The following is a 23050-nucleotide window of genomic DNA, read 5'->3' on the forward strand; positions in this document are numbered from 1 at the left end:
TCATTACATACAAGGGATATGCAATAAAGTACTAAACAGGACTAATATACATACCATTGCTCTGTCCCAAATATTATGGTGCCCTGAAATGAGGGGACTATGTATACAAAGCACTGTCATTTCTACATTGTCAAATCAAAATATACACAAATACCCTTTAATAAAATCTGGAATGTGCACTTTAATCACATGTGAATTATTTGATTACAAATTTTAAAATGTGAAGCACAGGGGCAAATAAAGGAAAACGTGCTTTTGTCCCAAACATTATGGAGAGCATTGTATATTTAATGTGTGTAGTGTTACGAGCCCAAAGGACCCCAAAACCCAGCAGCAACAGACATCCACCAAGACAAGTGGTTTTTAAAACAAAAGTTGTCTTTAATCAACTTTAAACATGAAAACAGAATCAAACTTTAACTTATCTCTATACTTAACTAACCCAAATGAAACCCCCTTCTAATTCTAAGTGCACGTGTATGTAATGTGTGTGTAAATTTAAGAAAAGTTATTTGGTTCACAGTTTAATCTCATTTCTCCTTCTTCCAAGTTCTCTGGATGCAGGCAATTCTTATACTGTGCACAGAATTTAACATTTATAAAGTTCACCAGGCTTTGGTGCTCAAAAGGAAGGTTCTTGTAGGGTTTGCAGAGAGAGATATGTTGTTCCAGGATTTCCACAACTGAGGTACCACCATTAGTCACCTCAAGGTCTCACTGATGAAACTTGCCCCATCAGGGTTTTCCAGATGGTAACTTATTTCTTCAGGCTACCACAGAGTTCCATTCTGTTCCTCTTATTTTAAGAGAAACATCAGACATATAGCGCTTCCAGCCATCCACTGCTCTGTGTTACAAGATCAAACCAGAAACCACAAAGAAGCCATATCACACAGGGGTAAAGATGAACAATTATTTTATTAACAAAAAATTCATCTTCAAACTTTAATTCAAAATCCCCCCTTTTATAACAAAGCCTACTGGTTGCGATGCAAATTTCTATAACAGTGTAAAACTGATAAATTCCCCACCCTAAATCTAATATATGTAATTAAAGTCTAAGTTATATTTCCAACCAGCCCACAGAAAAGCTTAGACACAAGACTCACAAAACTTCGATCTCAACTGAAGCAAAGATCATTAAAAAAAATTCAGTTTGTTTGGTAAATTGAAGCTAAAAGAGAGAGCACAAAATTCAAAGTTGTCTTCTTGTGTTGCTTGCAGAGAGAGGAACAACTGGCTTGGTCTGGATCCTTCTGGCTGCCTTCAGAATGTTCATCCTTTTTGAAATCCCAACATTCTAAACTGACCTACAGACTCATGCTCTGGGCCTTCTTCCACTCCACAGCACCACCCAGTAGTGGTTTATCATCCAAATCCAGAAATTTTTAGATCATTTTCTGCACATGCTCAGTCCATCTCCCACTTTCTCAGCAGTCCACCTGCACCTTGGCTCTCTAAGGCAAACTGTCACTTTTTAACATAAAACCACACAGCACATAATACACAGCACAGAACTCTGTAACATCTGGAACTTTCTGTTTCCAACCTGCTCTTCCTGGCTTGTTTCAGCCATGACTGTTCAGTCTCTTCAGTGTCACACACACACTAGCTGAGAGGGCTTGTTTTCTCTCCCTCTCTCTCCAACCGAGACTGCCAGAAAACCCATGTGACTCTCTCACTTGCAAAACCCCCCCACCTTCTTCAGCAACAACAGGAGTTCTCCCCCTTGGTCAAGCTGTTGTCTTAGATAAACAAAATCCAGGAGTGACCTTTCTGTGAGCACACCGTAAGTACTTTTTAACAGCCAGTTTGTCTCCTACAAACAATGTTCTTTCATTTCATGACATCATTTCAATTAGCACCTACTTGTGAAATGTGCAGAAAAGTCTCCAAAGATCCTGCAATGTTACTGAATATGAATTCTTCAGTATTTCAAATAAGATCTGTTTTAAAATGTGTGTATGTATGTAACCTACTCTAAATCTTACCAAATTCTCCCAAATATTTATCCATTACAGTAGCATTGCAATTTGCTTGAACTGTAGCTGGGACTTTTCACTTTAACATAATAAGAAGGATGAGAGGAGAATTGATAGAGGTCTATAAGATTATGAGAGGCATAAATAGGATGGAGAGTCAGCACCTGTTTCCTAGGACAGCTCATATGTACAACGTTAAGGGAGGGAAGTTTAGGGGAGATATTAGGGGTAAGTTTTTTTTTAAAAGAAAACAGTTGTGGGTGCCTGGAATGCCTTGCTAGTGATGGTATTGGAAGCTGAAACATTGGGAGCATTTAAGAGACTCTTAGACAGGCACATGGATAAAAGAAAAATAGAGGGTTATAGGGTTGGGAGTGCTTAGTACGTTTTAAAGGAAGGAATATGTAGGTCAGCACAACATTGAGGGCCAAATGGCTTGTACTGTGCTGTATTGTTTTATGTTCTATTCTTTATGTTCTAAGGGCCTATTCTTACCAATTCCTCACTTAAGAAAAAGAGATCTGCCTCTTGCTCAGTGATCATTGCCAGACATGAGTCTGCTCACATGTAGGAAAGAGATCAAGCATCATCCTTGAACTTCTCGAATAGTCTGGTGATTTTCATGCAACATTGCTGAGAAACAGAAACATACCTCTTTAAACCTTGAATGTTATTGTCACAGTTTCAAAATCAAATCAAATCTCTATTCCATTTTGAACCCTGTGCTGTACAACATTTATACTTACAAGCAGTATTATCCACAAAGCCAGTGCCAATCTTATACAACACACTTGGCACTGACGTATTCAGTCTGCTTGCTTAGAAAAAAATTAATTCACTGATTCCCTCAAGAATAGACCGGCTTGATTTTCATTGAATTTGCTTTTAAATTTTTTATTTGCCTTAGGAAAATAGAAGAGAATGTTGTGATGAGGACACTGCGATTCAACAATGGAACATAAGTAGATTGAGTGAAATCGAGATTGCTGTGGAGAAATAAGAGGCCTGGCAATTTGGCAAGTTGAATTAAAAAGTGGATCATCATCTAAATGGAGAGATACTGAAAGTGAGCAAAGTTCAGGGGATCTGGATGCTTTAGTGTCTGATCATAAAATAAGCATGTAAGCAAGTACCATATATATGTCAGCACATAAGACAGAATTTGAATGCTTAATATGTCACCCCAAAACCAGGGGTCATCTTATATGCCAAGTATAAATCCAGACCTTAATATCCTGTAGTTTAGAGTGTACCCCATGGCAATGGAGAACAACATAAAACACTTGCATAACTCCTACGGTCCTAAATATTTTCTTTCTGAAATGTGCACTTGGGAAGCTAGATTAATAGTAATGCGATATTAAAATAATAAAAAAATGTGTTATAAACCTATCTTTTCATTTCTTTGGCTTGGCTTCGCAGACGAAGATTTATGTAGGGGTAATGTCCTCGTCAGCTGCAGGCTCGTTTGTGGCTGACAAGTCCGATGTGGGACAAGCAGACACGGTTGAGCGGTTGCAAGGGAAAATTGGTTGGTTGGGGTTGGGTGTTGGGTTTTTCCTTCTTTGTCTTTTGACAGTGAGGTGGGCTCTGCGGTCTTCTTCAAAGGAGGTTGATGCCCGCCGAACTGTGAGCCGCCAAGATGCACAGTTTGAGGTGATATCAGCCCACTGGCGGTGGTCAATGTGGCAGGCACCAAGAGCTTTCTTTAGGCAGTCCTTGTACCTCTTCTTTGGTGCACCTCTGTCTCGGTGGCCAGTGGAGAGCTCGTCATATAACACGATCTTGGGAAGGCAATGGTCCTCCTATCTAACATACCTTAAAATAACAGCAAAGCTAATAGCATACACCAGTTGCCGTTTGCAACAGCTGGCAAACAGTACACAATCAGCCAGGATCCCACTAAATCATTTTCAAGTAAATGGTAAAATAATATTCAACACTGTTTCTTCTTGTAAAAGAACCAATGCCTATGTGACATCATTAATGTTTATGTTACACCAGCTGGGAATGTTTGATGCATATTATGGAAGGTAATGGATAGTATTTTGTCATTACATTATTTGAAATGAATTGGCTAAATATTAAATAACCAAGCCTGTTGCTTAGTAGTGTGTCAGTGGGATGGTTGGTGAAGGTCATATACGGTAATTTCAGTGGCAAATTATATATTGAACAACTTTGAAAAGTAGTTGGGGTTTAAGAAGAAGGAGATTTTCTAACAGTTATACAGGGTGTTGTGGGGTCCCGCTTTGAATACTCTGCAGAATTTTGGTCCCCTTACCCAAAAAGTAAAATAGCAGCTTTAGAGGCAGTCCAGCGAAGATTCCTGAATGAGAGGGTTGCTTTAATCAGTAAAGGCTACACAGTTTAGAAGAACGATGGGTGATCTTATTCATATTTGTAAAGATCAGTAAGCAGGTAGATGTTGAGATGTTTCTGCAGGCAGGAGAGTCATGAATAAGGAGACAGTTACAAAATAAGGCAAATTAAAACTGGCATGTGTAGAAACATCGTCTCTCAGAAAGTCGTTGAATCTTGATTTCTATGCCTCAGAGGGTGATGAGACCATATCATTAGATGGAGGTAATTATTGAATAGATCAAGAAAGAAAGAGCTTTGGGGAACTGGCACAGAAGAAGCCATCATTGATCAGTTCTGGAAATACGAATAAGTATTATTTGCTCCATCAAACTCTTACTTGCATAAGCCAAGTACAATCTGACCATCACCCACACTATTACAAATGCCTTCACTTATAGTTTGATATCAATATTTTCAGACATTCACTGCCTATTGACAGTGACTTTCAAGACTGTCATTTGCCATTAAGAGAAAACAGGATTTGTTACAAGTGGGAAACAGATTTTATCAAGGGTAATTACAGCTCTAAAACATGTTTGACTTCAACTTCAAAGGTCTATGGTTGGGAATAAACTGTAAATAATTCAGGGATCAGAGCAGCTCATTTCCCTGGAAGAGAAAATTCACAGAACTGGGCCATTTAATGGAGTAGCGAACAAAAGATATGAAGAGGTTTGTTCTTTGAAGTCGTTCAGATTTGCTTCTATTCCTCTTCATTCTGGGAATATGGGCGCAGCTGGCAAAGACTGCATTTCAAGCCTAAAGGTTTTTACCCTTATACAATTTGGAACACTACCAGGGAAATATCATTGTGCTTGCTTCCCAGCTGGTTGGAAACATGAAGTTTGGTCACTGTAGTATCAATGATGCTGGGGCTAAACTGTGGATATGATGCCAAGTAAGCAAGTTACTTAGTCCAGGATGTTAATGAAATTCAGAATCAGGATTTATTGTCAAGAACAAGTCACAAAATTTGTTGTTTTGCGGTAGCATTGCAATGCTAAAATATATATAAACGACCTTACAAAAATAAATAAAAATAGTGCATGAAAAGATAAAGTGCAGTGAACTGGGATTCACTGGTAATGTGTTGTGCTGATGGCTGGCTCCACCCCCATCTGCTCCCACCTAAACTCAGAAACCTTCTAAAGACTACTGTGAGACCCTACCCATAGTTATAAGCTAATAAAATCATTTGTTCTCCCTCCAGTTGTGAGAGCTTTTATTCACACTACAGTAAGGCATGGTCTTTGGTTCATTGATCATTCCGGAATCCGATGGCAGTGGTGAAAAAGCTATCCTTGTGCTGCTGAGTGCTCGTCTTCAGGCCCCTTTTACCCCCGATGGCAGCAGAGTGAGAGGGCATGGTCTGCATGGTGGGGGTCCTTGAGGGTAGAGGCTGCTTTCTTAAGACACCACTTCTTGCAAATGTCGTCAATGGAGTGAAGTCTGATGCTTGTGATGTCACTGGCTGAGTTCACAACTCGCTGGAGATTTATCTTGTCCTGAGTGTTTGCACCTCTATACCAGACAGTGATGGGACTAGCTAGAATGCTCTCCACCGTACACCTGTAGAAGTTTGAGAGTCTTTGGTGACATACTGAATCTCCTCAAACACCTCACAAAATATAGCCACTGGCGAACATTCTTTGTGATTGCAATGACATCGAGGCTCCAAGACAGATCCTCTGAGATGTTGACACCCAGGAATTTGAAGTTCTTGGCCTTTTCCATGACTGAGCTCAAAATGAGGACTGGGTCATGTTCTCCTGACTTCCTCCAGAAGTCCATTATCATCTCCTTGATTTTGCTTGAAGACTCTTGCTTGAAATTCTTGAACGTTGTTGCTTCTGCACTCCTTTCTTTATATCTTTGACTTGTGGAGAGCGGATAGATTGTAGAAAGTCAATGATGTCAGGGAATTATCTTCTGCCAGAGTTTATAAACCTTCTGATCTTTAGAATATTAATGCAGGTGGTCATGTTAACTTTCTGGTCTGCAGTTATCTGCAGGGTGTAATTGGAGTGGATTTTATAATGGAAATTCTGTTGAATGCCAAGCAGAAGTAGTTAACCTGTCTTTTGCAAAGGATGGTTATTGTCTGACTCATCGAAAATTGACATCTTGACTAGATCTTGCTGCTTAAGGAACAAGTTATTTCATTATCAAAGAAATTAGAAATGTAGTTCAATCAGAGATATCTAATTCTGACAAAACAACAGAGGGTGGATTATTTATGAAGGTGGTACCTGAATCCTGCCCTGAAGAATTCCTTGGAAGGAGATAATTGATCTTTTGCAATCAGAGGCATCTTCATTTGTTATGCACTTTCATCACAGCCACGAGGGAATTTCTTCCAATTACAATTGACCCCATTTTCACAGCGGCACCCTTGCTCACTTCCATAAATAGTGCTTTGATATCAAGGCTACTTATTCTCATTTCTCTTCTGTAATTCAGCATTTCTATCATGGTTGCCATGAGAACTGAAGTCGAGTTTTCCTAGTAGAAACTAATGAATAGTTTATTTGTGAGCAAGTTCCCCTTGATACACAGTCAATGACAACTTTCAGCACTTTTTGATGACTTTTTAGTTAATAGCACAGAGCTTGGCAATTTTCTACATTGCTGATCAAAAGCTTGAACTATATGGTTAGAGGTTCAAATCTCTTTTTGGAGCACAAACCTTTTAACTTCATTTGCAAGGCACACTACAGATGGAACAAAATATGATTCTGCCATGATTTTATTTCCATAGATTCTGGAATCTCCATCTCCAAATCATTAATCCTAATACACACCAATACATGTCCTGATGGAGAATGGAACATTGGACTTGTTTCCTATCCATTAAATGCATGCCGAAGATACAAATAGGATTTTTCTAAATGCCATGAGAAAAATAAAGAAATCTTTGTATCCTAAAATAAATCAAAGTTACCAGCATTTTCTCCCCAGCAGAACTCTTAAATTTGCCTTCCATTAGATCTTCAGAAACATTTGAATCTAGTGGTTACTTGCAGCATCTTGCTTATCTTTGCATATGAGCTCAGTTTGTATAAGATTCATTATATTTAAATTTGGTTAAAGTTTTGCAGTGTTATTACACAAATAACATTGATTCAATTTTGCTTCAGGGTTCAATCTTTTCTCCTCAGCTATGTTAAATCTATCCATATTATTAAAAAATACATCCATACCAACAATGAGTTCCCATTAAGTGAAAAACAAAGTGTTAATCAGTTACTAATCTCTTCACTCGTGAAGTTAACCTTCAGGAGTATACAAAAAAAAGGACACCAGGTATATATCTTCACCTCAAAGAGGAAAAAACAGAATTACATGAACTGAATTCTTTCATGATGACATGATAAATATGGTAAGTATGATAAACCAGGAACACCTTCTACTCACTGTTTGTCAGCAATACCATTACGTTTGGTCCTGTCACGCACTGGCACACACTAGCTTTGTACACTTCATATCCATTGGTAAAATGATTTTGTGGAAGATCAAATCTCAAATAAAAGCTTACATTTCTTCTGACTTAATGAAGAAAAAAATGAGACATTTTGTGTGCAGCATACTGTATTTAAGATGAATATTCATATTCTGAAGTTCATTAAAAAGTACTGAGCCCTTAAATCAAAATTCTCAGAAGTATAATTCTCTTGTACATTTTTAATGCTTTCTGACTTCCCAAAAGCTTCATGGTTTGTTTGAAAATAAATTACAATGGAAAGAGAATTCTTATTGGAATTTCATTGAGTGTCTTTCTTCACCTTTGGGCATCTCAAAACATTTTAATGTCTTTGAAGTGATTTTAAAGTTTGAGGACTGCTACTGTATGAAAATACTGCCTACAATGAACGTTAAGCCATCTGCTTAACGCATTTCGTTGTAGATCCAAACTCTTTTATTCTTGTATAAACCAAGTTAGTTTTGAACAGAAGAATGTTTGTTGCCAATTGTCATCATGAATGGATACACTGGAAAAAGTAATCTAAAGGCCAAGTGCAATCATCACATTTCACTAACTGACCCATAGTTTTTAATGTTTAGTATTGCCTGTTAGCTCTCTGCAATCAGTGTTGTTTGGCTATTCATTGACTTCACATAACACATCATGGTCCAATATCATGATGTTCTGGCAGTACTTAAAGGGTGCAGATTCTTCAGAAAATAAGTGAATTGTTGCTGCAAGAGGTTTCAGAGTACTTTATTAATTCAATCCTCACCATGAATAATTGATGAGTGGCAGATCTCGTTTTTAAACAGACAGAAAGAATGAAGAATTCAGAGCAGAACTCTTTCACAGCACTATCTCCAAGTACGTATCTCAATGTTCAGAAGACTAGAAATCTCCAGTTTGATTTAACAGAGCCTCTGCATTTCCACAGTGAACCATCCTCTTGAGGGAAGATGTTTCACCTGATCAGCTTTGTGTGAATCACCATTGCCTCTAGCTTCTATTTCTATGAAGTTTGATGGTTTGCTCTTTGGGATTGTCTATGGGTGGCATTATCAAGTTTTTAACTTCTACTGTGCATGCAAGTCAATCAAGTGCACCAAAACTTTAGAAAACAGTGAATAGTTTAGAAGAACCAGCATAATGTTTGCACATAAGTTGTTGAAAGTAATTGTCACAATAATGAATTGGACCATGAATTTCCACAGGTATTCAGCAGAAATCTGATAGCTTCAACATGAATTTTGTAGACGCATTGAATTTCACTGGCAGTTACATATTCCTAGTGTCCCCAACCAACCTTTCATTTCAATTTAATTGAAGATTCGAGACCCTCTTCCACAAGTATCCACTACATTCATCAGTTCAAGAGAAATGCAATGTTCCACAATATTTAATTCTATAGACCTACATGATAAATTGTATGATCAATGCAAGAACTATAATGAGAATAATGCTTTAGCAAATTAACTTGTCAAACTGCAGGAAATGCCGAAAAATTATGCACTTGATCTTGTGAATCAGGAATTTGGATTAGAGGGGCGGGGGGGGGGGAATAAAAAAAATTCCGATTCCATGACTGATGACTGTAAGGAAGTATCATCTTTGAAAGGAAGATTATTAAAGGAAGTTTATTAAATACATCTAATATTTTAATTCTTCTTTAACATCATATTTAATACAAGGTTTTTCTAAATGTTGAGCATTGCCAATTTAATAAGGTTGCTAAAAATTTTAATATTAATCTTCAATAATGGGCAAGTGATTTTCAAAGACATCCAGGCAGTAAATTATTCACTATAGACAATCAAGTTTTTAATACACTATCTCAAAATACCCAAGCCTGCAGCAAACCCAGTCAGCGTAAAACAAGAAAGAAGGCTGGAAATGCTCAGTAGATCAGGTAGAATTTGTGGAAAGATAAACAGAGTGTAGTGATATGTGTATATATGAATATATGGCTTCATGGCTGACTCAACTCCATGTAACCCCTCCCCGTGACCTGGCCCAAAAAGTCGACCTCCATTCATTCAAGCACACGGAGTTGGGCCAGCCAAAATCTAATGTGTATTAAAGCCTATCGTTCCTCACTCAGTCTTTAGAGTCATTGACAAAATGAACGTTTCGGTCTTGTACCTTTTATCAGAACCGAAATGATAACTTATTTCTCTTTCCGTGGATGTTGCCTGACCTGCTGAGTGTTCTAAGCATTTTCAGTTTTTTTATTTCCGACTTTTAGTATCTGCATTTTGTTCTATTCCTGTAGTTAGGTCGTCCTGTGTACACTACTTCCAGGTTTTCACACCAATTTGTTAAAGATCACGGCTGGACTATATTTAAAGGTGTTGCACATTCTGCTTAACCTTTACTTTCAACAAAAGGTCACGGAGAAATCCTACAGAGATTTCATCAGTAATCTAATATATATGGATGAAAATTAAATCTTAGAGATGAGGTAATGCAAAAAGATGGCTCTACCTTTGATCCAGCAAAAGAGGAACACACACACAGAAGCTTCACATTAATTGCTTTGTGACTAGTACTTTAACTTCAGTGTCCCTGAATAAGCAAGGACGTCAGACAATTAGGATAATAAATATTATGCTGGTGCCTTATCTTCAAGCCAGCTTAATTAAACTTTGCATGTAACATTTGAAATTCTCTTTTATCAAAAGTAAAAAGATGTAGATAAATTTGTTTGTTATCCAGTAATTAAACCAGATCACAAGAAATGAACTTTGCTTTAATACTAAGAGATTACAGATATTCAAGTTGTTCGACAGTTATGTTTTTTAGACTGCAGTGTTGGGAAAAATTGCAGAAAAAAAAATTAACATTATGACTGCCCATGTGGTCATTCACACTGGGCCTCTTTTTTTTACTTCAAGTACCCGAGTGGATAACAGTCAACCAATTTTTACAGTACAATTTACACTGTAGGCTTGCTCCAAAAAGGGATCCATTAGGATAAATTGTGGTGCAAGAATTGACTAATTCCTGTACATTTCTTTGTAGATCGCCCATGTAGCTGCAACATTCTTTAATTGTGCCTACAGTTTAAAAACCAGATGTGAAATTGAGCAGTGTACAGGAAGAAATGTTAGCATCTGAGCCTTTTCCAGGATGGACTGTGCCTATTTCACTCAAAAATTGGACAAGATTTTAGATTATATCATTTGACAGTGCTTTAGTAGTTTGGCACAAAACTTGTGAAACTGAGCCAGATGCTAAACCCTAATCCAAAATGAAACATCAAGGCTGTGCTGAGAGAACACTCAAACTTCAGAACTTTCAGCCCTGAAATTCATTACCATTGCAAACCAATGTTTGCTTACTCAAAATTGAGTAAGCATCAGGTGCACATTAAAGTCCATCTAGAAAAACACCAAGGGTTGGCAAAGTTCAACAAAAAGCTCAAAACAAATGTTAGCATTCATTGCAATTAATGGATCAATGAGAAGAGTAGGATGACACCAGAAAAAATCTCTGTGGCCCCCTGCACAGATGCGGCTGAGGTGTAAAGAAGTCTATCCAAGGTGAACTCACACAAGATAGCAAGACCAGACAACATACATGGTTGGGTACTGCGCAGACCAATTGATGGAGGTTTTTACAGACATCTTCAACATGGCAGTTGTCCATCGACCCCTGGTGTTTCAAGACAGACACCATCATCCTGGTACCAAAGAGGATGATAGTAACAGGCCTCAATGACTACTGCTCTGTGCCATCGACCTCCACCAGAATGAAATGGTTCAAGTATCTGCTGATGGCACGCATCAAAGCAAATCTCCCAGAGATGCTGAGCCATTTCAATGAGCCTATAGAAGAAACCATCCCCCTGATGATGCTATAGCTTTGTCCCTCCATCCTGTTCTGATCATCCTGGAAAATACGCCAGGCTGCTGTTTATCGTCTTCAGCTGGGTGTTTATTATAATCATTCCCCAGAGGCTGGTGGAGAAGCTGTCCTCGCTGTCAACACCCTTCTCTGTAACAGGATTCTATACTTCCTAATGGAAAGACCACAGTCTGCCTGGGTCGATAGCAGAACATTGAGCACCACCACGCTAAGCAAAGGGGGCACCACTGGGCTGTGTGCTCAGCCCACTCCTGTTCATACGACTGACCCAGATGCAGTTCCAGAAGAGTCATCGTTTGCAGATAACACAACAATCATTGGTCTCATTAGCAACAATGATGAGTCACAGTACAGAGAAGAGGTGGAAAATCTTGAGATATGGCACGGTTGGTGTAGTGGTTAGTGCAATGCTGTTACAGTGTCAGTGATCAGGACTGGAGTTCGAATCCTGTATTGTCTGTAAAGAGTTTGTAGTTTTTCCTCATGTCTGTGGGTTTCCTCCCACCATTTGAAATGTACCAGGGGTTGTAGATTGATTGGGTGTAAGGACCAAAATGGCCTGTTGCCGACCTATATGTCTAAATTTTTAATTTTAATTTTTTATTTTTAAAAAGGTTCAAGAATAACAACCTAAATCTCAATGTGGAAAGATGAAAGAGAGGATTGTGGACTACAGGAGGACCATGAATAACCACCACCACTACACATCAATAACTCGGTAGTGGCGGGAGAAGAGCACAAAGTTCTTCGGAGTCCACTTACAAGTAAACAATAATGGAGACAGAACATCTCCCCACTTGTTAGGAAAGTGCAACAGCGCCTGCACTTTTTGTGAAAACTGGCCACTGGGCACCATCATGTCAACCATCTACAGGAGTTCTATTGAGAATGCCCTGGCCGGCTGCATCATAGTGTGGTATAGTTACTGCAGAAATATCGATCAGAGGTCAATCCACAGGTCCATAAGAGCGGCAGAAAGAAGCACTAGAGTCTCCTTCCCCCTCCTCCCCCTAAGATCGACCTGATCTACCGGAATCGTTGACTTAAGAGGTTGTGCAAAATTACTAAAGATGTCTACCACTCCGCACACAGCATCTTTCAACAGCCCCTGTCGGTAAAGAGATACAGGAATATCAGTGCCACAGCAGCAGGCTGAGAAACAGCTTCTTCCTGCAGGTAATGAGAATGCTGAACGACCAAAGGAACTGCTCAGACTAACCATCCGAGATGCTAACATTTGCTAAAGTATTTATTTTTATATATGCATAATTTGTCCTGTGAATGTATCGTTTGTCTATATGTGTATTATATCTGGTTGTGTGCCTGCATGTTTTGCATTGAGGACTGGAGAACTCTTCTGCGTCAGGTTGTACTAGTGCAATTGAATAATAATAAACATGAACTTACACTGTGTGTTATTAATGCAGCAGAATACCTGCCAAACTTGCAAACAATAATTTATAAATCATGAAAAGAAATTCATGGTTGAAAGCATTTATGAGTAATTTTGATCAAAAAGCGTATTATTATTGCTCAATCCATTTCCACGAGCAGTTCCACAATTTATTTCACAAGTAAACCAAATATCTTGTGTTCTTCATTACAGACTAGTTTATATTGTGGTATTGACATGAAATCAGCAGCTCTTCTCTATTTACTTGCCTGCTTCTGTATTTATCCTTGTATCAATCAATTTTATTTACAAGAAATGCACATCAAGTTATTTCTTATACTTATGTGTTCACCATCTTATGGAAGAGAAAGTAGCTTCCAGTTATCTATTTTTCCAGCTTGATCATGTTTAGTTTGATGTCTTTCAGTTTGAAGCTAATGCTGGTTTAAAAATCTCACAGGTTTTCTTCTTAGCATTTCAATAAACTGTATAATGAACCAAAAAAATACACAAACTCCTCTGTCACGCCAATATTTAAAAAAATTAAATTATTCCTGTTAAGTGCTTTTAAGATTCTTTCAGGGATGTAAAATGTCTTTAAAAATGTTACAATTAACTTGCAGAAATAGTGGCCACTGATTTCTAATGCCCGCTGGAAAAAACAGCACTCACGTACATTTGGAGGTCAGAGGACAAGAGGAAGAGGAGAATATTCCATTTTCCAACTGCCCTTATTTATGGGTATGTATTAGCTTCAGACTACCAAGTTAGAAATGTTGATACATTTATATTTCCACCACTGCAGCAGACATGAGTTAAATTGAGTTCTATCACTTTCACATTGGAGGGAAGATTGGTGCCCAGGATCATAACACTGAGTGGGAGGTTGGATCAGCTCATGATAGAATGGTGGAGTAGACTCATTGGGCCAATTGGCCTACTTCTGCTTTTATATCTTGGGCTCTAGTGATTGTGTGGATTCCTGCTCAACTAAAACAGTTGAACAGTTTACAGTTGTACATAAAGAACACTGGCTGACCAGCTGAGTTTCTCAAGCATTTTATGTTTTTGCCTCAATCACGGTGCTACAGATTTTCATGATTTACTTCCAGTTGTACAGTACGTCCACACCAACTTCACCTTCCTGGCAAGGTACTAAAGGATGCAGGTAAGCTCTCGCCACAAATAATAGGCAATATAATCCAGACAATTACCACGTCATCTTACTTAATTCCACTTGCCCATGAAAGTCCTATCAACCACAAAGTGCAAAGCTATTATATATACCCAGTGACCCGATATAATTTCTGTCTTAAGTCACTAAACAATGCACATTAACATTTTCTAATCTTTTCCCTTTCTTCCATATGCATTGAAATCTCTACATGCTGATATCACTAGATTATTCTGGTATTCAACTTCCTCTTTCCTCACTTTGGCTCTGCAGAATGTTGAAATGTGCCCAGTCCTCAGACTCATTTTTCACACTGTAAACAGGGTTCTCAACCTTTTTCTTCCCACTCACATACCACTTTAAATGTTCCCTATGCCATAGGTGCTCTGTGATTAGTAGGGGATTGCTTAAGGTGGTGTGTGGGTGGAAAAGAAAAAGATTGAAAACCACTGTTTTAATGCACGGTTCATAACCCCAAAGGAAATGGGCCAATGACAGTATTTTCAAGCAAACTATTTCAGTAACAGTTGGGTCTAGAGCAGTGATTCTCAACCTTCCCTTCCCACTCACATCTCACCTTAAGCAATCCCGTACAAATCACTGAGCACTTATGGCATAGGGATTACTTAAAGTGGTATGTGAGGGGAAAGAAAAAGGTTGAGAACCGCTGTTGTAAAGCTTCTGCGTTCATTTCCTTTTGACCTGTTAGATTTCTCTGCCCAAAAAAGACATACATTTGCTGCAAATTATGCATCAGTTCTTTGAACACTAGTCATTGGTAGCTTTATGTCATAGCTTTTAATGTATTTCTCAATCTACTACAGCCAATATCTTCCTCATTCATTTTTATTTTGCTTTGTTTCAAAGATCTGGTTTTCAGACAGAACTAACTAACTTCCAAACATGATAAAAAAAATTGTATTTAATTTGTTCTTTCCAAAAGACTCTGCTTTCAAAGGCCTCCACTTTCTGATTGATTAAGCATTTAACATTGTACAAACTTCCTTTTAATAGCTTGCTTCCTTGGTTCCACAAAATACTGATCTAAACATCACTAAAATACTCCATGAATCAACCTTCCTCACTATTACTGTGAGCTTGGTTTAACAGTTTAACTGTAGATTGAAGTCTCCAACGATTATTGCATTATGCTTGTTATACGATCCTCTAATTTCCTAATTGGCATACATTACCTCTTTTGTTTGAGGGACAATAGACAGTTCCACCATTTGACTGTGCCAATGCCATTCCAAATGCTTTTTTTGAGTTATTATTCTTTCTCTTCACTGCCTTTATCCCATTATTTATCATCAGGACCATCATTGTTTCTTTGTTTTTCTCCATACCTCCTGAAAATTAATTATTTGAAATAGAGTATTTACTTCCCAACCTGAGTCGCTTCACAACCACTTCTTGTGATGACCACATCCAGATTTATTTCTATTTGTGCTATTAATTTATCTTCATGCAATTGCTGCATGCATGCAGATAAGAGACTGGCATTTTTGTTCTAAATTATTTTATTATTCGCTCTGCCTCAATCTCCCTCAACAAGACCAAGGACTTCAGGAAGAGGATAGCTCACTTATCTATCTCCCTCAATGCACTGAAGAAGAGATAGGAGACAGCTTTAAGTTCCCAGAAGTAAATAAACCTCTCCAACAACCCATCCTGGACCAACCACAATGATGCCTTTACTAATGCCTCCAGGAGCCTGAGGAAATTCGGCATGTCCCTGGCACCCCCCAGCAACTTTTCCAGATGCATCATTGAATGTTTCCTGTCAAGATGCATCACTGAGTGGTGTGGGAGCTTCTCTGCCTAAGACCACAAAAAACTGAAGAGAATTGTGAACACACCTCAGACCATCACACAATCCTCCATTGACAAGATCTACTGCTTCAGAAGCTATAGAAAAGCAGCCAACATACTAAAGGACTCATCCCACCCCAGCAACACTCCTCTTGTTGGGAAGATTCAAGATTGTGAAATCACGCACCACTAGAATGAAGGACCGTTTCTTTCCCACTGTTATAAGATGACCAAACAAATCTTATAACACCCATACTCTGCTCAAATTGATATATCACTGAAAATCTACTTCCTGTCCTGTGTTTTATTCTACAGCACTTGTGTTTGGCTGAGCTTATAGGATGGCATGCAAAACAAACCTTTTCCGCTGTTTCTCAGGACATGAGAAAATAAACAAACTTGGAGCTACATTCTTGTTTGTATGCTGTGTCCCTTCCCAAAAGACTGACTAGCATTGTTACTTTGGTGCTTGTGTAATCTTACCTTGTCCTTTTACTTTAACCCCCCCCCCCCCCCCCACCGCCCCACAGTATAATTACTCCAACCCACCACCATCAATCAAGTAATTTGATGGCTTATCTCCAGTTTGAACACTCCAGTTATTCATTTTGTAAGATCATTGATCCCAGAGTGATTTCAATGAAGGCTGTCCCAAGGAGATTTCATTAACTGTGGCACTGGGCAGGCAATACAACCTTCAGGCTTGTCACCTAAGGCTGCAGGAAACAGTACTTATTCCTCTAACTATTCTAACTAACATTTATGGAGAAAACCAGGAAATTCAGATCAACTACAACACAGGTTATTTAACATCCATTTTCTTCTGTTCATATGACACCAACACATGACACAATATAGTGTCAAAAAAGCAGATTCCTGCAGCAGAATCTGTCTATGTGTTACAGAAGACCCAGTGAAGAGTTTCATACATATATTCAATGAAGCAAGTAGCAAAAACAACTTGTTTTTGAAAAATGGAAAATCTACTAAATAATATTCTTTGTGCATCAAACTGAATTATCAATATTATCTGCCATCATTATTTCATGAAATTAATTTGCCCAAATGTCTTTAGAACTATTATTCAAACCTCCAGAGAATAGTACTTTTCTATTTAGGTAATAGTCCTTGGTTATTCATGAAGTCCATGAAAAATATTGAATCGTTCTGAAAAAAAACTTGCAAGAAAATTGAATTGATTTTAATAATGAAATAAAGTTCCCAAAATAGCTGTATTAATAGTTTTTGGAAGATTGTTTTAAAGAATTTGAAGCTGGATATTTAGTCGCTGAAATACCCGTCAGTGAGTGCTTGATTGTACTGCCAATTACAAGTCCAAAGGTCAGAAAATCAGTAAGCCCGATTTGCTGGACCATCCTGTTACCCACTACTTCCACTGAGAGTCCCAGCACTTACCTGGAGCAAATGCTGAGAATTAATCTCATTGCCCTGTAATTCCCTTGAGCGAGACAGTAATGATTAAAACAGGTTGCATAATAAGGAATCCTGTCCCTGAAATTACCTTGACAGGCTTTGATGGAATACAAAAATAGGGATGGCTGTCATTGATGCTAACAGTCCCCAACAAACAGACATTTACAAACCGTTAATATTGGTGAAAGTAATTTAATGTGTGCCATAAATATTTTTTAGAAATACCACAATATTTAAACAAAAGTGCTGGGGTAACTCAATTGGTCATGCCACATCAATAGAAAGCAAAAGGAGGCTGCATGAAAAAGGGCTCAGGCCCAAAGCATTGACTGCCCTTTACTTTCCATGGATGATGCATGATCTGCTGAGTTTCTCTGGCATTTTTGTGTATGGCACTAGACTACAGCATCTGCAGATGTTCTTGTTTACCTCGAATAATATTTAAATATTTAGTAATATTTTGAAAAGAAAATGGATGATAAAGTGAACGTTGTTACAGGCTTATGTTATTCTTAATATTTATTTTTAATATATATTTTAGTTAAATTACCATGGTGGAGTGGGGGGGGGGGGGTTAGATCAGGGAAGGACAAACAGATAACAATTTGAGTTAGCAAGCACCATGGCACCTACTTTCAGAGCTGTAACATCTTGTTTATTGTTCCATTGAAATACTGAATTAATAAATGTTTGCTTAGAAGGTGTTATGTACCACACAGCAGCAATAGAAATCAGCCCAGACAGTGTTATATTTAAAATAATATTTTTAATTATTAATAAACAAAAAATATAACATTTTGTCTAATTTAACTAACTTATCTAAACCTATCTTCACTTATCTACACTTAATTAACTTAACTATGCTTTTATCTACTGGTGCGTGGAATAACACCAAGCCACCACATCTTAAGGCACAGTTTACGGAAGGCAGTTCAAAGTTCAGGTATAGAAATTCAGAACTGACACGTAGGCTTGAAATTGATGTGATATGCAGGCTTTAAGGTGGATGAGATACGCAGGCCTTAGGTGGATGCAACATGCAGGCTTTTGTTGAAATTAGCAATTCATGAAGTGGGTGGAAGAGAAGGGAGGTGTCAGAATGTTTATAACTCAGGAAACCCTCATTGAGAAGCTTTCAACAAAATGTCCTTTTTGGACGAGTGCCAACCAAAACTTCCCTCTCCTTTGGCGTAAGGGACATGAAGCAAGTGGTGCTCACCAAGCTTCCAGAACCCTTTTCGTGGGTCAGCCAAACTCAAAAGTCTCTCACTCTGGTCACCATCCAAGCACAATATGATATTTCTTCTTCCAGTAGAATCCTTTTTGTGGGTCAGTCGAACAAAATAACCTTCACTCTTTTTGGTCACGAAGTGGTCTTTGCATTCTTCTATAACTAAAAGAAGGAAATCAGACAGATTGCCAACATACTCATCCCTCTATAACTGCAGGAGGGAATCTGAAAGTTTGTTTATAATGAGGCCCAGTGGGTTTCTCATTCCCACAAAAAGACCAAAGAGTTCTTCACTCTTGGCTGCCTTCTTAAAATGGCCTACAAGCAAAACTTGTATTGTCTTAAACTGTTGGTCACATGGTCCCTGCACCTGGGTTTTAGGGACACTGCCTTGCTTCTCTTCAAATCTATCCACTTTAGAAATGCCACAGTCCCGCACAAATAAAATGAACTGAAAAAAATGGGAGCACATAACAGAAGGACACCTGTTTAAACAGAAGGGGCAGTGGAGCCATTCCAGTTTTCGATTCAACTCAAATCCTGTGGGATGAAAAAGAGGCAGCTCCTAACAAATTTGCTGGCAACACCGGAAATATTGTGCAGCATCCTGGTCATATCAACCTCCTTGCTTCCTCCTTACATCCAGAAAACAATAAGGTCCAGTAGTACAGGCAACTGCTCCCCTTGGGCAAACCAGCTACCACCTTTTCCTCTCTGATAAAAAAGTATATAATTGATTTGGGCACAGAGATATCTGTTGTTCCTTCCTCCTCCCAGGAGGGCCTAACCCTGAAAGTGATCTTACTGCTGTGGACAATCCTGACATTTGGCCAGAGGTTGGTTCCACTCAATTTCAGCCTCCAGAAAGCTTTTTAGTGGATTTTAACTGGAGCAAATATTTGAAATCCCATTATAGGCATAGATTTTCTTTCATACTTTTCCCTGCTTGTGGATTTAAAGAATCACCACTTAATAGACTTCCACACCCGTGCACAGATGAGCTGTTTTCACTGTCCCACAATGAACATCACACATCTAACTAGCCTCCAGTCGAGTATCTGTCCATATCACGAGTTGCTCAAGCTCATTCATACCTGTACAACACATCAAACTTGTAATGACCCAACACATCTAGACCCATGATCCTCCTATTTCGGCATGAGTGTTTAGACTATCCCCGGATCAGGTAACCATCACAAATACAGAGTTCAATCATAACAAGGAGGTGCAAGGGATCATCTAATGATCTGACAGTTGCTGGGCATCACCACTACATATGATCCCAAAGAAATTTCCTTGAGATGGGCATTCTTCTGGAGACTACCTCGCCTTGAATAAAGCCACCATCCCAGAATAATACAGCATCCTGCATTTGGAGGATTTCTTGCCATACCTACATGCTAAGTGGGTTTCACAAAAATTGACCTTGTGTGCACATATTACCAAATCTTGGTCGAGCCAACAGATATTCCCAAAACAGCTGGGATTGCTTTGTTTAGCATGTTTGAATTTCTACAGATGACTTTTGGTTTGCAGAATGCAACTCAGTCATTCCAGTGACCACATTCTCTTCAGCCTCGATTTCATGTAAACATTCATTCATAATGTCCTTGTAACGAGCTACAGTGAAGCAGAGCACAGAAACCATCACATATTTCTGTTCCAGTGTGTTTTTACAAACGCATGATTGTAACCAACCCATGTTTGGTGCTAGCAAACTCACTTTTTTGGGACAAGTGTCAGAGAATGGCATCTTGCCGGAAAAGTCAAAAGTGCAGGAAATTCAAAACTTGCCCATGCCAACTTCGTTTATCTAATTACAATAATTTTGAGGAATGATAAATTTCTACAGCAACATTATTCCAAACGCTGCTGGGTCCCTCTTATCATTGATCAACCTCCTTGAAATATTGGACAAATCAGGTTCCAAGAAACTGTTGTGTTTACCTGAGAATGGGGTTGAGGCCTTCAATGCCATGAAGAAAACTCTTGCTGACACCATTCTGCTCATCCATCAGAGGTCCAATGCCTTACTTTTGTTCACCATGGATGCCTCAGTCCTTGCCACATTTTTGTGTAGGCATCAGGCACCACTGGTGACATGGGATCCATTGGGAACAAGGAAAACTTCAAGGTCAGGTGCAAGATGCAGCCAACGGCTGACGCAGGTTTTGATTAGTTAGTTCAGAACTGGTAAATAGTCTCTGCTAATAAGCTAAGGACACAATGTGCCATACTCAGCTTAACAACATTTGTTCTTTGTTCCATCGCAGGTCAGTAACACCTACAAAAGCATTGGTGAAATATGGGGGTGGGGGGGTGGTTTAGTGTAGGTCACTTCACAAACAGACATTAACATTTCACAAAAGGCATCTAATTTGAAATCCAAGAGCTCTGCATAAGCAGAGATTTCATGTCCATAGAGACTTTACAGAAACTTTGGAGAATGCCAAATGCCTTCACAAGTAGGTGTTAATTGGACTGATGTTGTGGGAATAAATGAACTATTGTCTTTAAAGCAGCAGGTGGCCAGCAATCTGTCTGGTTGCAGTTTGTTGTTCTAAGAGAGGTCATGTAGTTTTGCAAACAGAGAGAGAAAAAACATGAATCTTTGAAGAGAAAGAGAGAAGTCGATTCTGCAGTAGCTTTTGGAGGTTGCAAAATGGTAAGCCGAAAGGCTTGTTGAAAACCCCATTTTGAAGACAGGTTGAGAGTTCTGAGTTAAGCCTGTTAAAAAAACCCTTGTAGTCCTTACAAGAGGAAGTGACTGGCTAGAGTGTTTCTCCTGAAATAAGGGAAACAAGAAGAACTCTACGGTAACCTGGAAGAAGAGGTTATTATTTGGAAATCCATGATGGGGCAAGTTTCTTCGGCAAGAGACTGAAGTAGCTGATTGGAAGAAATCAGTTTGTGTGTGTGTGTCCAATGAGAAACAAATCCTTCTTTGAAACCATTGAGAACCTTCCTGAGTGGTAACCATTTAACTTTAAGCACCAGAGCCTGGTGAAAATTCATAAATGTAAAATTCTGTGCACAGTATAAGAATTGCCTGATACCAGTGAACTTGGAAAAATGAGAAGTGAATGACTGGACTATTAAAGCAAAGAACTTCCTGAATATATACACATTGCATATTTATCCACTTAGAATAAGTTAAATTTTGATCCTGTTTTTAAGTTTCAAGAAAATTAAAAACTACTTTTGTTTAAGTAACCATTTGTCTTGGTGAATTTCAATTGCTGCTGGGTTTTGGGGTCCTCTGGGCTCGTAATAATAGATTCTCTGAAACAACCTCTAATCTTTCTGGCGGATTCATGTAATGCAAGTGAAGGCTCAGCTGTTCTGCTTCCTACACTTAAAAGACATTAAAATTCTCTTTTTTTTTGGTCCTGAAGTAACACATTAAATATAACATTAGTTAAGTTAGAGTTACAGCAGAAGTCATTGGCTCCGGGGAGAAAAAGGAGACAAAAATTGAGTTCCAGCAAAGAGAATTTAATGAATACTCTTAGTGATAATACAATGCTATGTTCACTCTGCATCAACGCACTATGCACAGGTCAACTGATGACTGAATCAGCTGCCTCGTCACTAGTAATCAGGCTACCGATGCTCATTGTTTGGACTTACTCAAAGTGAACAACACAAAAAGTATCAAGTGAACTCTTCAAGCTGTAACCGCAACTGCTACCGCCCGAGTTTCAAGACAGCAGAGAAACAGATGGAGGGTTTTGGAGGAAAACTCAGACACCAATGCAATTGGTCTGAAATGTTCATAAGCAGAACATTTTGTGATGCGATCAATTTAGGTTGAACAAAGTTTATAAACAGCTTTGTTAAAACAATTGTGTTGAAGGAAGGAAATAAGCTTTGAGCCAATTCTCAGTTCATTCTGCAAGTCTCTCTGCTGAGACTATAATAATACCTGATCTGATATAGAGCTTTCAGAATTTCAGTAACTAGCATTTAACACAGCAAATAAATTATAGGCCTCAGTGACATTATCGTACAAATCAAATTCATTTTGTCTTCCAGGTTCAGATTATATCAGAGATAATTTTACCAGTTCTAATTTTATGAAAGCTGATTGACTCCTGGTAAGATATGATTTTTTTGTTCCAAATCTGGCTCTGTTATTTTTAGATTAAATAATCAATTTTCCTTTGAAGAGAAGCACCAGGTCTTCCATCTGGCTTCTGAACCATCTGTGCTCATGAACAAAGAATGTAACGAGCAGCAGAGCTATGAAAAAGCTGTGTAAACAATATCAATGTTGCACTTGTCTTCTACTTTTCACATGTGGAATGTAACACTTCGTGAAGATCTTTCA

At 38.5% G+C, this 23050-nt stretch overlaps 1 long non-coding RNA gene across 3 annotated transcripts in view; it reads left to right on the forward strand.

Annotated features, from left to right (window-relative positions):
* Positions 1–1344: 1344 nt before the first annotated feature.
* LOC138751464 (uncharacterized) overlaps positions 1345–23050 on the forward strand; it is a 45346-nt gene continuing 23640 nt past the window's right edge. For 2 of the 3 annotated variants that reach the window (XR_011349962.1, XR_011349965.1), the window contains exons 1-3: positions 1345–1789; positions 2890–3048; positions 13693–13810. This is a non-coding gene — a long non-coding RNA (uncharacterized lncRNA). Of the gene's footprint in view, positions 1790–2889; positions 3049–13692; positions 13811–22755; positions 22809–23050 lie in introns of those variants that run through there. The other variant, XR_011349967.1, reaches the window with a different exon arrangement.

This window comes from Narcine bancroftii, chromosome 1 (assembly GCF_036971445.1).
Source record: "Narcine bancroftii isolate sNarBan1 chromosome 1, sNarBan1.hap1, whole genome shotgun sequence".
Lineage (NCBI taxonomy): Eukaryota > Metazoa > Chordata > Chondrichthyes > Torpediniformes > Narcinidae > Narcine > Narcine bancroftii.